Raw genomic sequence first — 14,292 nt, forward strand, 5'->3', positions numbered from 1 at the left:
GCATGTAGAAATGGTACAGCGGTTATCATGGGAGATTTTAATCTGCATGTCGATTGGTTTAACCAGGTTGGTAAAGGCAGCCTTGAGGAGGAGTTTATAGAATGTGTCCGGGATAATTTCCTGGAACAGTATGTAATGGAACCTACAAGGGAACAAGCGGTCCTAGATCTGGTCCTGTGTAATGAGGCAGGATTGATTATGATCTCATAGTTCGGGATCCTCTTGGAAGGAGCGACCACAATATGGTGGAATTTAAAATACAATTGGAGGATGACAAGGTAAAATCAAACACTAGTGTTTTGTGCTTAAACAAAGGTGATTACAATGGGATGAGAGAAGAACTAGCTAAGGTAGACTGGGAGCAAAGACTTCATGGTGAAGCAGTTGAGGAACAGTGGAGAACCTTCCGAGCGATCTTTCACAGTGTTCAGGAAAGGTTCATACCGACAAAAAAGAAAGACGGTAGAAAGGGGATAAATCGACCGTGGATATCTAAGGAGGTGAGGGAGAGTATCAAATTGAAGGAAAAAACATACAGAGTGGCAAAAATTAGTGGGAGACTAGAGGACTGGGAAGTCTTTCGGGGACAACAGAAAGCTACTAAAAAATCTATAAAGAAGAGTAAGGTAGACTATGAAAGCAAACTGGCTCAGAACACAAAAACCGATAGTAAAAGCTTCTACAAATATATAAGACAAAAAAGAGTGGCTAAGGTAAATATTGGTCCTTTGGAAGATGAGAAGGGAGATTTAATAATAGGAGACGGGGAAATGGCTGAGGAGCTGAACAGGTTTTTTGGGTCAGTCTTCACAGTGGAAGACACAAATAACATGCCAGTGACTGATGGAAATAAAGATATGATAGGTGAGGACCTTGAGATGATTGTAATCACTGAGGAGGCAGTATTGGGCAAGCTAATGGGGCTAAAGGTAGACAAGTCTCCAGGCCCTGATGGGATGCATCCCAGAGTGTTAAAAGAGATGGCTAGGGGAATTGTAAACGCACTAGTGATAATTTATCAAAATTCACTAGACTCTGGGGTGCTCCCAGAGGATTGGAAAGTAGCAAACGTGACACCACTGTTTAAAAAAAGAGGCCGGCAGAAAGTGGGTAATTATAGGCTGGTAAGCTTAACTTTGGTTGTAGGGAAAATGCTGGAATCTATCATTAAGGAGGAAATAGCGAGGCATCTGGAGGGAAATTGTCCCATTGGGCAGAGGCAGCATGGGTTCATAAAGGGTAGGTCGTGTCTGACTAATTTGGTAGAATGTTTTTGAGGACGTTACCAGTGCAGTAGATAACGGGGAGCCAATGGATGTGGTATATCTGGATTTCCAGAATGCTTTTGACAAGGTGCCACACAAAAGGTTGCTGCATAAACTAAAGATGCATGGCATTGAGGGTAAAGTGGTAGCATGGGTAGAGGATTGGTTAACTAACAGAAAGCAGAGAGTGGGGATAAATGGGTGTTTCTCTGGTTGGCAACCTGTAACTAGTGGGATCCCTCAAGGATCAGTGTTGGGCCCGCAGTTGTTCACAATTTACATAGATGATTTGGAGTTGGGGGACCAAGTGCAATGTGGCAAAGTTTGCAGATGACACTAAGATGAGTGGTGAAGCAAAAAGTGCAGAGGATACCGGAAGTCTGCAGAAGGATTTGGATAGGTTAGGTGAATGGGCTAGGGTCTGGCAGATGGAATTCAATGTTGCCAAGTGTGAGGCTATCCATTTTGGGAGGAATAACAGCAGAATGGATTACTATTTAAACGGTAAGATGTTAAAACATGCTGCTGTGCAGAAGGACCTGGGTGTGTTGGTGCACGAGTCGCAAAAAGTTGGTGTGCAGGTGCAACAGGTGATTAAGAAGGCTAATCGAGTTTTGTCTTTCGTTGCTAGAGGGATGGAGTTCAAGACTAGGGAGGTTATGCTGCAATTGTATAAGGTGTTGGTGAGGCCGCATCTGGAGTATTGTGTTCAGTTTTGGTCTCCTTACCTGAGAAAGGACATATTGGCACTGGAGGGAGTGCAGAGGAGATTCACTAGGTTGATCCCAGAGTTGAGGGGATTAGATTATGACGAGAGGTTGAGTAGACTGGGACTGTACTCATTGGAGTTCAGAAGGATGCAGGGGGATCTTATTGAAACATATAAAATTATGAAGGGAATAGATAGGATAGATGTGGGCAGGTTGTTTCCACTGGTCGGGGAAAGCAGAACTAGGGGGCATAGCCTCAAAATAAGGGTAAGTAGATTTAGGACTGAGTTTAGGAGGAACTTCTTCACCCAAAGGGTTGTGAATCTCTGGAATTCCTTGCCCAGTGAAGCAGTTGAGGCTCCTTCTTTAAACTTTTTTAAGAAAAAGATAGATATCTTTCTAAAGAATAAAGGGATTCGGGGATATGGTGTAAGGGCCGGAGAGTGGAGCTGAGTCCACAAAGATCAGCTATGATCTCATTGAATGGCGGAGCAGGCTCAAGGGGCCAGATGGCCTACTCCTGTTCCTAGTTCTTATGTTCTTAAAAGCAAAAATCCCTGGGGGACACTTCTTAAATCCTATGACCAGGTCAGAACCATCTTGAAACAACATTTTATGACCCCTTGTGCATGTCTTTAAGGAGACGGTATTATTTACATTTTGTCCTGCTTCAAGAATCTCCATTGTTCATTGTCCAAGAAGTTCTGACTTCTCTTCTTAACAACTACATTTTTAGTTGCCATAATTCAAATTAAAACATATAAACACGTTTAAGCATGCTACACGTAAAGTTATATAATAATATAGTGCCGATTTAAATAGCTTCACAGATTTAACACATATAAAAAAACCTTTGTTCACTTATAAATATTAAATAATAAAATCACCTTTAATCATAAAATTAACAATTGCTTTCATGTAATAATAGCATTGCTTGTATAAAAGGAGCAAAAAAACCACTTTAAAATTTCAACATAACTTTACAGCAGCTGTAAAACCTGTTGCCTGTTGTCTTCAATATAAACCTGCAGTTTAAATGCCCAACCTCAATGGGCATTCCCATTCTTCAAAGCGGCGTGGCTACACTCAAATTGTGCCACTCTGGAGCCTTGTCTGAGTGTCCCGCCGAGGGCCCGAGGCTGCGTGCCGATACTCGGAAGTTACGGGATGACTTCTTGAACCCTCCTTCTGGGATAACAGACAGTTCAGCAGTTGTATCAACGATGAAAGTAAGTTGTGAATCTCCAATTTCCATTTTTACTGTGGGCACTGGAATTCTTTCTTCAGGTCTTTTACTCTCACCTTCTATGTGCTCTGTTTCTTGCTCTTTGAGCACAATCTTCATCTTCCGGCTCGATAACATCAACTTCTGCTTCCACACTCTAATACATGCGTTTGTGGATTTCCAGATTCCTAACCTAACTTCAGGGGCCGGATTCTCTGCCGCCCACCGCCGGTAGCTGAGTTCCCAATGCAGCGGAGAAAATCCAACATTGGGGAAAAAGCAGGATCGGCGCCTGGTGCTCCGTTCATCCGCTGGCAGTGACATTGAGGCTCACGTGCCATGACAGCGGGAGGATGTGAATGGGTCAGATTAACCAGATTAAGGGTCTGGACACCGGATTCTCCATGCCTCCATGAATCTGGGTTGTGATTCAAGCGGGTGTGGATTGATACAAGTATTTGCCAGCGTGACCCTGACATGGTGGATATTGCGGTGGGACAAGGGGGTGATTATATACGGTAGGTGTCCCAAAAGTTCATCAGAGCGTCCCCCCCCCCCGGCTCCCCCCACAATGCAAATCCTGCGATTTGTTTCACAGCAGGCTACTTAAGGTGTATTTAAGCGTGATGGGAAATGAATATAATCAATCCAGCCATCTGGTTGTCTGGAAGCTGTTAATTACAGGTTACTAAAAGCTATTTCTCTTTGAACTGAATGGAGACCTTGCAGATTAAAGGATCTGAGGGGGTTTTAAATCTTCTGATGTGGTTTTGGCTTTCAATTAAATTACACCTGCTACTTTCTAGGCATCTGTAGGTGTAAGACAGGTGAGTAAAAAAGCAGTTATTTATTCACTGTTTCTGCCTGGAGTGCTATTCAATTCCCATGTAGGGGTGAATGATTTGCGGGCGAGGGTGCGTTTCTTTGCAATGTGTGTGTGGTAGTTCTTTGCTATGGGCGTTCCCTATTATGAGGTGTTCTCTGTTATGGGGGTGGATTCTCTACTATGGGAGAGGGGCTTCCTGGTATGAGGGTTTCCCTGTTATGGGCTTTCCCAGTTATGGGAGTTCTCAGCTATGGGGATTCTTCACTATCGGGGTTTCCTGTAGTGGGGGGCTGGGTCTCCTGCAGTTGAAGCTTTAATCCATCAGCAATGCTGAAAGGTTGGCACTTGTAACGTGATATGGAGCAGTGGGGGTGGGGAAAGGATTGATTCAGCAAATCTTATAGCTTCGGATTTATTTAAACTTCCAAGCGAGAAATGAGGGGGAAACTAGATTACTTTCATTTCTATGTGCTCTAATTTGTTCAGGTGCCAGGCTCCACATTTCACATGGCTGGTCATGTTCACCACCTTGATTACTGCATCAGCAACAACATGGCCCTGAACTCAGTTCATTTGAATTTAATCTGGGCGATGTGATATGTGGGTGGATTTGAATCAGATTAATTACATCTGTCACAAACTAAGCAATGCTCATTTGTATGAATTGATCCCAAATAAATCCGATTTTACAATTTGAATAGGTAGCTTGTAGCTATGAATTTATTCTTTTATACCTTGTCATGCCAAGTTAAAGTGGTCGGCTGCCAAGTATGAGATGTTATTCAATGTAATTATCTTTTGAATATATCATCATCCCAGAGCGCTCTTTTCCTTGATGCTATCACTTTAATGATACAGATAAATCCAGGGATACAAATGCAAAGGTTGACTCGAGCTAGTTCTCCTCATAATTCACACAACATAAATTCCTGATCAGGGCAATATAACAAATTCATAGCATCAGTTTGGTGAACAAATAGTAGAATCGGCTCCCTTCTTATCACCTTGTATCATTAATTCAGCATGATTTAAAATTTGTGAATCAATTTCTGCTAGAACGTGCTGGAATAATGTTAATGGATTCACCTGCTTTTCAATTCAATGCTTACAGGTCTGTGCTCCAGGACTGTCGGGGTGGGATTCTACGATTGCCGAAGCCAAAATTGGGCAGAGAATCGGTACCAATGCCGAATTCATGGTGGGCGCCGATTTCACACCAAATCGCAAATCTCCGTCGCCTCGTCACCTCGACAGCGGTGTCAATGCATTCCATAACACACGTGCAGTAAACACCTTTGGCATAACATTAGCGGGTCCGACCCAGTATTCCCCAGGGCCTCCACTATTCTCCTCCTCCAATGGGCCGAGTTCCCGACGGCGCGGTTCACTTTTGCTTTTGAAAATTGTGAAACAGGCGCCGTGGCTGCTGAGGGAGAGAGAGGGGGTACGGAACATGTCCACCATCGCCATTGTTTGCTGACAGTTGTGCCGTTGGCCCGGGGAATTCTGCCAGGGCCAGGAGGAGAAGCAGGGGGGCCAGGAGGTGGGCTGTGGGGTTGGGGCAATTAACACCATTGCTGCAGCCTGCAAGACGCTAACTGCCCACTGTGACTTAGGGCCACTGGTCTATGGGTGTCCCCCCAGGTCACCCCCCTCTGGCCCCAGCCGACCCATCAGCCATATGGGCGTGCTCCAGTGCAACCAGAGCCATCTTGTTGGCTGCAATGGTGTGTGTGGGGAGTGAAATATGCTATTGTGGCTGCAGCTTGTCAACCTCCTGAGTGTCAATCGTGGAACTGGCAAATACGGCACTGTTTCTCATTGGAATCAATTGTGTTCCACATGGAGCTGGTGCTAGCCCCTTCACAGTAGCTGAATCGGTCCAGGTGTGGTGCCAGTTTTGCTGTCGTGGAAGTCCACGAATCGTCAACACTTAGTCTCAGGAACGGAGAATCCTGCCGAGTGTCTTTTGAAGCTGCCCACTCGAGGAGTGTGCAGAATTCTACTAAACCTGTTTTGGAAGAAAGAGACATTGACACCATTCATTATACACACAAGAGGTCAAAATGATTGTTAATTTTCCCCGCATGGCTCTTTTTGCAAGGCCCTGGTCAAAGTGAACTTGCAATAAGTGCAACAGAGCTAATGAGGCAACCAGCAATGGATAATAAGTGCTGCCAAGCTTGCCTTTCCCATGTCTGAACAAATAAAATAAGCACAAGCCGAGTTTAATATTTTACTATCTTATGTGCTGTGAAGGAATTCTACCAGATTAAATGGCAGCTGCTGTCTGTGATGTTGTGTGGAGAGACAAAATCATTTGGCATTCGCTTGTTTTTCAAACTTATGTTTGCTGTTCTCAGTTAATACTGTAAGGAAAGTCTATATATAATTTGGTAGCCTGTCATGAATTCGCACCTGATGCCTCGCTCAGTTGGCGATGCTTTCTAATTCACATGTCCACAGAACCATAATAATATTTCACGTTACAAGCAAACTTTTGTCAGAGTGGGAAACAGAATCAAGTATTGTTTCATAATACCTACAATGAGATACATCGCATCTGTTGTATATAATTCAGTCCTGACCTCGTCATTTGTAAATATACCTGCAAGTAATATTGTGGAGAGATTCTCTTATTGCAAAGGCCAGTGGCAGACTGGAAGATTGGGAAACTTTCAAACATAAACAAAGGGATACTAAAAAAGTAATAAAAAAGCTAAGGTAAATTACGATAAAAACCTAGCATAGAATATCAAAAAGCAAAAGCTTCTCCAGGATACATAAAGGGGAAGAGAGTCGATTTGGTGAATGTTGGCCCCTTGGAAGATGAAACTGGTGAATTAATAGTGGGGAACACAGAAATGGCAGAGATGCTAAATCAACACTTTGCCTCAGTTTTCACGGTGGAGGACACGAGTACCATTCCTATAGGAACGGGCAATTCAGAGGTAATAGAAAGGGTGGAACTTGGAACAATCAGCATCAATAGGAAACGATACTCAATAAACTCTTGGGACTGAGGGCAGACAAGTCCCCAGGGTCTGATGGCCTACATCCTAGCGTGTTAAAGGAAGTGGCAGCAGAGATAGTGGATCCGTTGGTTATGATATTCCAAAATTCCATGGACACGAGCAAGGTTCTAGTGGATTGGAAATATGCTAACGTAACGCCTTTATTCAAAAAGGGAGGGAGGCAGAATGTGGGAAATTATGGAGTTAGTTTAACATCTTTTGTTGTAAAATTGTTAGAATCAATTATCAAGGACGTAATATCAGGACATTTAGAAAATGAAATTACTATTCATCAAGTCAGCATGGTTTTATGAAGGGCAAATCATGTTTGACTAATTTGCTTGAGTTCTTCGAAGATGTAACAAGCAAAGGGGATAATGGGGATGCTGTAGATGTATTATATCTGGACTTCTGGAAGACGTTTGAGAAGGTACCGTGCAGAAGGTGAGATCACATGGGATTAGGGGTAACAACGGGCTGGTTTAGCTCAGTGGGCTAGACAGCTGGTTTGTCATGCAGAACAAGGCCAGCAGCATGCGTTCAATTCCCGTACCAGTTGAGAATTCTGAATTCTCCCTCTGTGTACAGGAACAGGCGCCTGAATGTGGCGACTCAGGGCTTTTCACAGTAACTTAATTGCAGTGGTCATGTAAGCCTAATTGTGACAATAAAGATTGTTTATTTATTTATTAACTTGGATCGAAGACTGGCTGACGGACAGGAGACAGAGAGTCGGGATCAATGGTTCTTTTTCTGGATGGTAAGGTGTAACTAGTGGGGTGCCACAGGATTCGGTCCTTGAGCCCCAGCTATTTGCCATCCATATTAATGACTTGGATACAGGGATGAATGTTCTTTAGCCAAATTTACAGATGACATAAAAATAGGTGGGACAGTAAGTTGCAATGAGGAAATAAGAACCTTACAAATGGATATAGATAGGTAGGAGAGTGGGCCAAAATGTGGCATACGGAGTTTAACATGGATAAGTGTGAGGTCATGCATTTTGGTCAAATAATTGGAAAGGCAATTTATCTAAATGGGAAGAGACCTCTGATGCAGAGGGATCTGGATGTCCTCAGGCATGCAGGTGCAGCAGATAATAAGGAAAGCAAATGGAATGCTGGCATTTATAGCAAAAGGAATTGAGTATAAAGGTAAGGAAGTGATGTTGCAAATATACAAGGCATTGGTCATACCATACCTAGAGTATTTTGCACAGTTTTGGTCCCCTTATTTGAGGCAAGATGTAGTGGCATTGAAGGCAGTTCAGAGGAGATTCACTAGATTGATTCCCGAGATGAGGGGTTTGTCGTATGAGGAGAGATTGAACAGTTTAGGCTGATACTCTCCAGATTTTAGAAGAATGAGGGGAGATTGATATACAAGATGCTAAAAGGTGTGGATGAAGTAGACGTGGAGCTGATGCTTCCTCTTGTGGGACAGTCTAAAATGTGAGGTCATAATCTTAAAATAAAAGGTAGCAAATTTAAAACGGAGTTGAGGAGAAACTACTTCTCCCAAAGGGTTGTGAATCTGTGGAATTTGCTATCCCAGAGAGCGGTGGATGCTGGGACAGTGAGTAAATTTAAGGAGGAGTTAGACAGATTTTTAATTGGTAATGGATTGAAGGGTTATGGAGAACTGGCAGGACGGTAGAGTTGAGTCCAGGATGAGATCAGCCATGATCACATTGAGGGTGTTAGGCTCGGGAGGCTAAATTGCTGACTCCCGCTCCTAGGTCATGTGTTCTAGAGAGGAGATGCTCCAGCTGATTTTGCAACCCAGCTCTTGGTCTGTAACATTGTAGGTAGCAGATGAGGAACATATTAGCCATGATAGAATGGCGGAGCAGACTCAATGGGCCCAATGGTCAAATTCTGCTCCGCTATCTTATGAACTTATGGACTTATTGCTTTCATGGCTGTTTACAGAGCAACATATTGGGGTGGATTTCCATGGAGTAAGGAAAACTCCATGGACATGTGTAAATGGCGACTGGGACACAGTTCAGGGTTTCCCGATCCCATTTCCATGGTATCCAATTTTAACCAGTGTGAGTTCAGGATGCGGGCAACTTTGAGTTGTGAGCCTGCATTCTGCACTCCCAGCGTGGCAGACCAATAGACATCTCCAAGCTTCATTATGCATTCTTCGCCAAGAGCCTAGATCTAGAGAAAACATTGATTGATTGGCAGCCCTGGCTTTCTGATTATTCTTTCAATTGCCCAATATTTATTTACACACGATAAAAAGGTTACAAATGTTTGCAGTTTCTGCTATTTAATTTGGGTATGGGTGAATGACAATTTTATTGAGCTTTAGTGAAAGTTTTCTTTTAAGGAAGTGGAAAGTAATGGGCAAATGGTGTTTCCAACACATAAGTTTTACTATAGGGTTTATTGATTCTATACAGTGTGTACAGTGGGCGAATGGGCATGGGAGTGCCATTGCTTGGCACGGAAGGTGTGAGGGATCATGGAAGATGGGCAGAGGGCATATTTTGACATGGAGGGCATGAGGGTCCATAGGGTGTGTGGAGGGGCATAGCTTGGCATGGAGGGTATGAGTAGCCATGCCGGGGAGAGGGGGAGGTGGGGGCATGAGTGGAAAATTGAGAATGTTTTGGGGGTAAGGGGATGTGCGAGGTGAGGACTTTTAAATAGTCCACCTTGGCACCCAGCAGAACTGTAGCTGCCTCCAAATACTTTCTGGAGGTGGTGGAGCAATCTCCTGATATCACCCGCTGCCCTCACCCATCCTGAAATGAAAGTCCCACTTTGCCAAAACTTTCTCCCAAGGCGGGTACTCTGGGCTGGGAAAATTCCCAACTCTCACTCCCTGCCTCGAAGATGAAAATTCAAACCCAATATGTCACAAGAGTTTACTATTAAGAGGTGTTTAGAATGGCAAGCTTGTAGACTCTCGGCGTTAGAAGTGTTATTGGTGTTTTAAAGCCTCTGGGTATTTTGCCAATTATTTCCCGGAATATTGCTGTGAATTGCTTGTGTTATGTGACTGTGTGGCTTACAGCAGGATTGAGAAGAGTGATAGCTGTTCAACCCAAAGCTTTTCTGTATGTGCTAATAGTCTATAGGTTCAGTGTTCTTTTCTGTCTGGCAATACCCACTGAAACATTGAAATGCTGGGATTCTGTAGAATATCCAGGGGAGGGAGACTGAACACCCAGAGGTCTTGGTCCAAATCAGTACCAATGGTATGGGTAGCAAGAGTGATGAGGTCCTGCAGGCAGATTTTAGGAAGCTAGAAAAGAAATTAATAGGAAGTATATGAAAGGTAGTGGCTGCCATCTGTCACCCGTTAATGAGTATAGGAATAGGAGGACACTAAGGGGTTATTTAGCGTGTCATTTGAATGCATGGTTGGAAGAAGCTGCAAGAGGCAATTTTGGAACATTCTGGTAACAGTGGCTCCCTCCTGGCACCACCGTCTTGCCTCCAGCTCTACAATTGCAGAATGACCTCCTGCCCTTACTTACCGATCTTTCAATGAGCATTCTTGTTGATTGATGCGACCATGTCATGAATGACATCACTTGAAGGTACACTCCCCTCCCCACCCCCCCCAGTCAACTGAATGTCAGAGAAAAATAAATCTGCCATGCTCACGGCAGACACTCGTGAAGCTGCCTGAACCTTTTCACTTCCTTCTCATCCCAGCGAACCGTGAGCCAGGCTAAAGAAAGTTGGGCACCTATATCACGGGGCTTCGGAGCCGGTTTCCAATTCCTGGTCACCATTACGGCCGCAGAGTTCTCAAAATCCCGTTCTGTTGGCGGCACGGTGGCACAGTGGTTAGCACTGTTCCCTCACAGTGCCAGGGACTCGGGTTCAATTCTGACTTTGGGTGTGGAGCTTTCACATCTTCCCTAGTCTATGCAGGTTTCCTCCGGGTGTTCCGGTTTCCTCCCACAGTCCAAAGATATGCAGGTTAGATGGCTTGGCCATGCTAAATTGCCCCTTAGTGTCCAAAGATATATAAGTTAGCGTTACTGGGATAGGGCAGGGGAGTGGGACTAGGTTTGTTGCAATTTTGAAGGGTCAGTGCAGACCCGATTGACCAAATGGCCTCATTCTGCAATGTAGCGATTCTATGGGATTCTATGAGACTCCATTAGGGATTACAACCCACAGGTTGGGGACACCTGCAATAAGGAAAATGCTGCGATTCCAAATCTGGACCTTCTTGGCTGTCAAAGAGCATACAGTGTGGGATGAGAGGAAAAAAAGAGGAAGCTTAGGCCTGTGTCAGAAAGTGAGAGCATAATACTGTAAAAAGGACTGAGGAGTATCGAAAGTGCAAAGTGAAATAAAAAAGGAATTGAGAAAAGTGAAGATAGGGCATGATAAATATTGGCAAGTAAAGTCAAGGAAAACCCAAAGATATCTTTTTGTACATACACGAAGAGCAATAGGATAACAAGGAAAGAATCAAAGAATCATAGAATTTACAGTGCAGAAGGAGACCATTCAGCCCATCGAGACTGTACCGGCCCTTACAAAGAGCACCCTACTGAAGCCCATGTATCTCCCCTATCCCAGTAACCCCCACTTAACATTTTTTGGACACTAAGGGTAATTTAGCATGGCCAATCCCCCTAACCCGCACATCTTTAGGCTGTGGGAGGAAACCGGAGCACCCGGAGGAAACCCACACAGACATGGGGAGAACGTGCAGACTCCACACAGAGAATGACCCAAGTCGGGAATCGAACCTGGGAACCTGGAGCTGTGAAACAACAGTGCTACTCACTGTGCTACCCTGCTGCCCTCACTAAAAAGGTAACCTGTTTGTGGAGGTGGAAGATCTGGGCATGGTTCATAATAAATTACTTCATGATGTCTTCACAAAAGAGAGGATCAGTGCAAATATTGTAGTTAAGAAGGAGGATAGTGAAATATTGGATAAGATAAATATAATGAGAGAGAAAATATCAAGGGGTTTAAAATCTTTCCTAGTAGATAAATCACCAAGCTCGGACGAACTGTACGCCTGGCTTTTAATATACGTTTATTGGGATGGGTGCAATACTGGAGGGTTGACCAACATTTATCAATCCTCTCTGGTTACAGGCATGGGGTGCCAGAGGATTGGAGAACAGCTAATGCTGTCCTGTGCTTAAAAAGTGTGAAAGGGAACCTTAGTTTTGGGCAAATTATTGGAACAAATTCCAATTGGAACAATTAATCATCATGTAGGTGGTATGCATTTCTCAAGGACAGTCAGCTTGTATTTGTGATGTGGAGATGCCGGTGTTGGACTGGGGTGAGCACAGTACGAAGTCTTACAATACCAGGTTAAAGTCCAACAGGTTTGTTTCGATGTCACTAGCTTTCGGAGCGCTGCTCCTTCCTCAGGTGAATGCAGAGGTCTGTTCCAGAAACACATATATAGACAAATTCAAAGATGCCAAACAATGCTAGGAATGCGAGTATTAGCAGGAGATTAAATCTTTACAGATCCAGAGATGGGGTAACCCCAGGTTAAAGAGGTGTGAATTGTATCAAGCCAGGACAGTTGGTAGGATTTTGCAGGCCAGATGGTGGGGGATGAATGTATTGCGACATGAATCCTAGGTCCCGGTTGAGGCCACACTCATGTGTGCGGAACTTGGCTATAAGTTTCTGCTTGGCGATTCTGCGTTGTCGCGGGTCCTGAAGGCCGCCTTGGAGAACGCTTACCCGGAGATCAGAGGCTGAATGCCCTTGACTGCTGAAGTGTTCCCCGACTGGAAGGGAACATTACTGCCTGGTGATTGTTGCGCGATGTCCGTTCATTCGTTGTCGCAGCGTCTGCATGGTCTCATTTTAAATCTGGTTACTACAATCGTCTCTCACTAAGAACACTTTGTTTACTCTTCCTTGAATGCTTCGAAACAATACCTTGGTCTCTGTTCACTTAAATCCAAATGACTTGAATGTTCTTTCTGTCCCAATTCCCTGGTTATCTGGACAGTAACTTGTACTTTAGAAAGCCTGTCTCTTTGCAGCTCCCGTTCTGTCCACACTTTCTTCTGCAGAGTTGAGAGATGTTCCCTCCTGTCTCCAGCTGCCAACAAATTCAGCTAAATGTAAAAGTTTTTCTACTTACAATGGCCTCCAGTTGCTAAGCAACTCCAACATGCTTCTGCTTTTATTTATTCTTCATGCCACATTCCTCTCTAAACACAATAGAAACACAGTTGGAAATTAACCAACAGCCACACATACAAGCATCTTTGCCTAACATGAATTTAACTGTAGATTTTATCTTTCCAGGCACAGAAACATTAAATTAAACCCACTTAAAAATATACCTTATTTCTAATGCTTACCAAAACAAATATAAATCCCTTAAAACTACCTTTGTTTTCCGAACAAGAGTGATATGAGTGCACCGGATTAGTGTTTAAATATGGCGCTGGGACTTCGAACCCACGAACTGACATTCGCGAATCAGTTGTCGGCCCACCAGATGATTCAGAGGGGAACTCACCTGTGAATAGTTGATGAGGTTTCAAGCGCAGAATCTAGCGTGGGATCCTGCCATTCTGGCCAGCGGGAAAGATGCCACCGGAGCTGCACGGCATTACACAAAAATTGAGAATTCCACCCTAAACACGATGGGACGCAGGAGAAAGTAGCAAGTTGAACCCAATTACTTGAGGTGAATGTAATTATGGAGGCTAATATACAGTGGATAGAAGGCACCCATTTCCCATAGCAGAGATGTCAATAACCAGGAGAAAGATTTAAAGTAACTGGCAGAAGAATTAGCAAAACGCTGAGGTACAATTTTTCATTGGCGGGGTATTGGGAGCCCGGTAGGATGGTAGAGGCAAAATCCCTCATTGCCTTTTTAAAAAAGTGCTTGGATGAGAATGTGAACTGTTGTAATCTAGAAGGCTAAGGACCAAGAGTTGAAAAAGGGATGAGGCTAGATTACTCTTTTTCAGCTGGCACAGACATAATGGGCTGAATGACCTAGTATTATGACGCTGATGTCTATGATTCAATGTGTAGTGATCTGTACATCTGTACATACATCTGCACATACACCAGGGACTGCAGACAGATGTAGCAGCCACAGCATCACTAGAGGGCAGCATCAGAGACGGGTATAAAGGGTCCAGCCCAAGGGAGGATCTGCCTCTTTCAGAAGCACAGGGCTAGTGAGCAGCAGCAGACAGAGACAGCTCAGCATAGGCAGTTTGCCTTAGCTTCACTGGTCATACCTCTTGACTCTATTATAT

This window comes from Scyliorhinus torazame, chromosome 4 (genome assembly GCF_047496885.1).
Source record: "Scyliorhinus torazame isolate Kashiwa2021f chromosome 4, sScyTor2.1, whole genome shotgun sequence".
Taxonomy (NCBI): domain Eukaryota; kingdom Metazoa; phylum Chordata; class Chondrichthyes; order Carcharhiniformes; family Scyliorhinidae; genus Scyliorhinus; species Scyliorhinus torazame.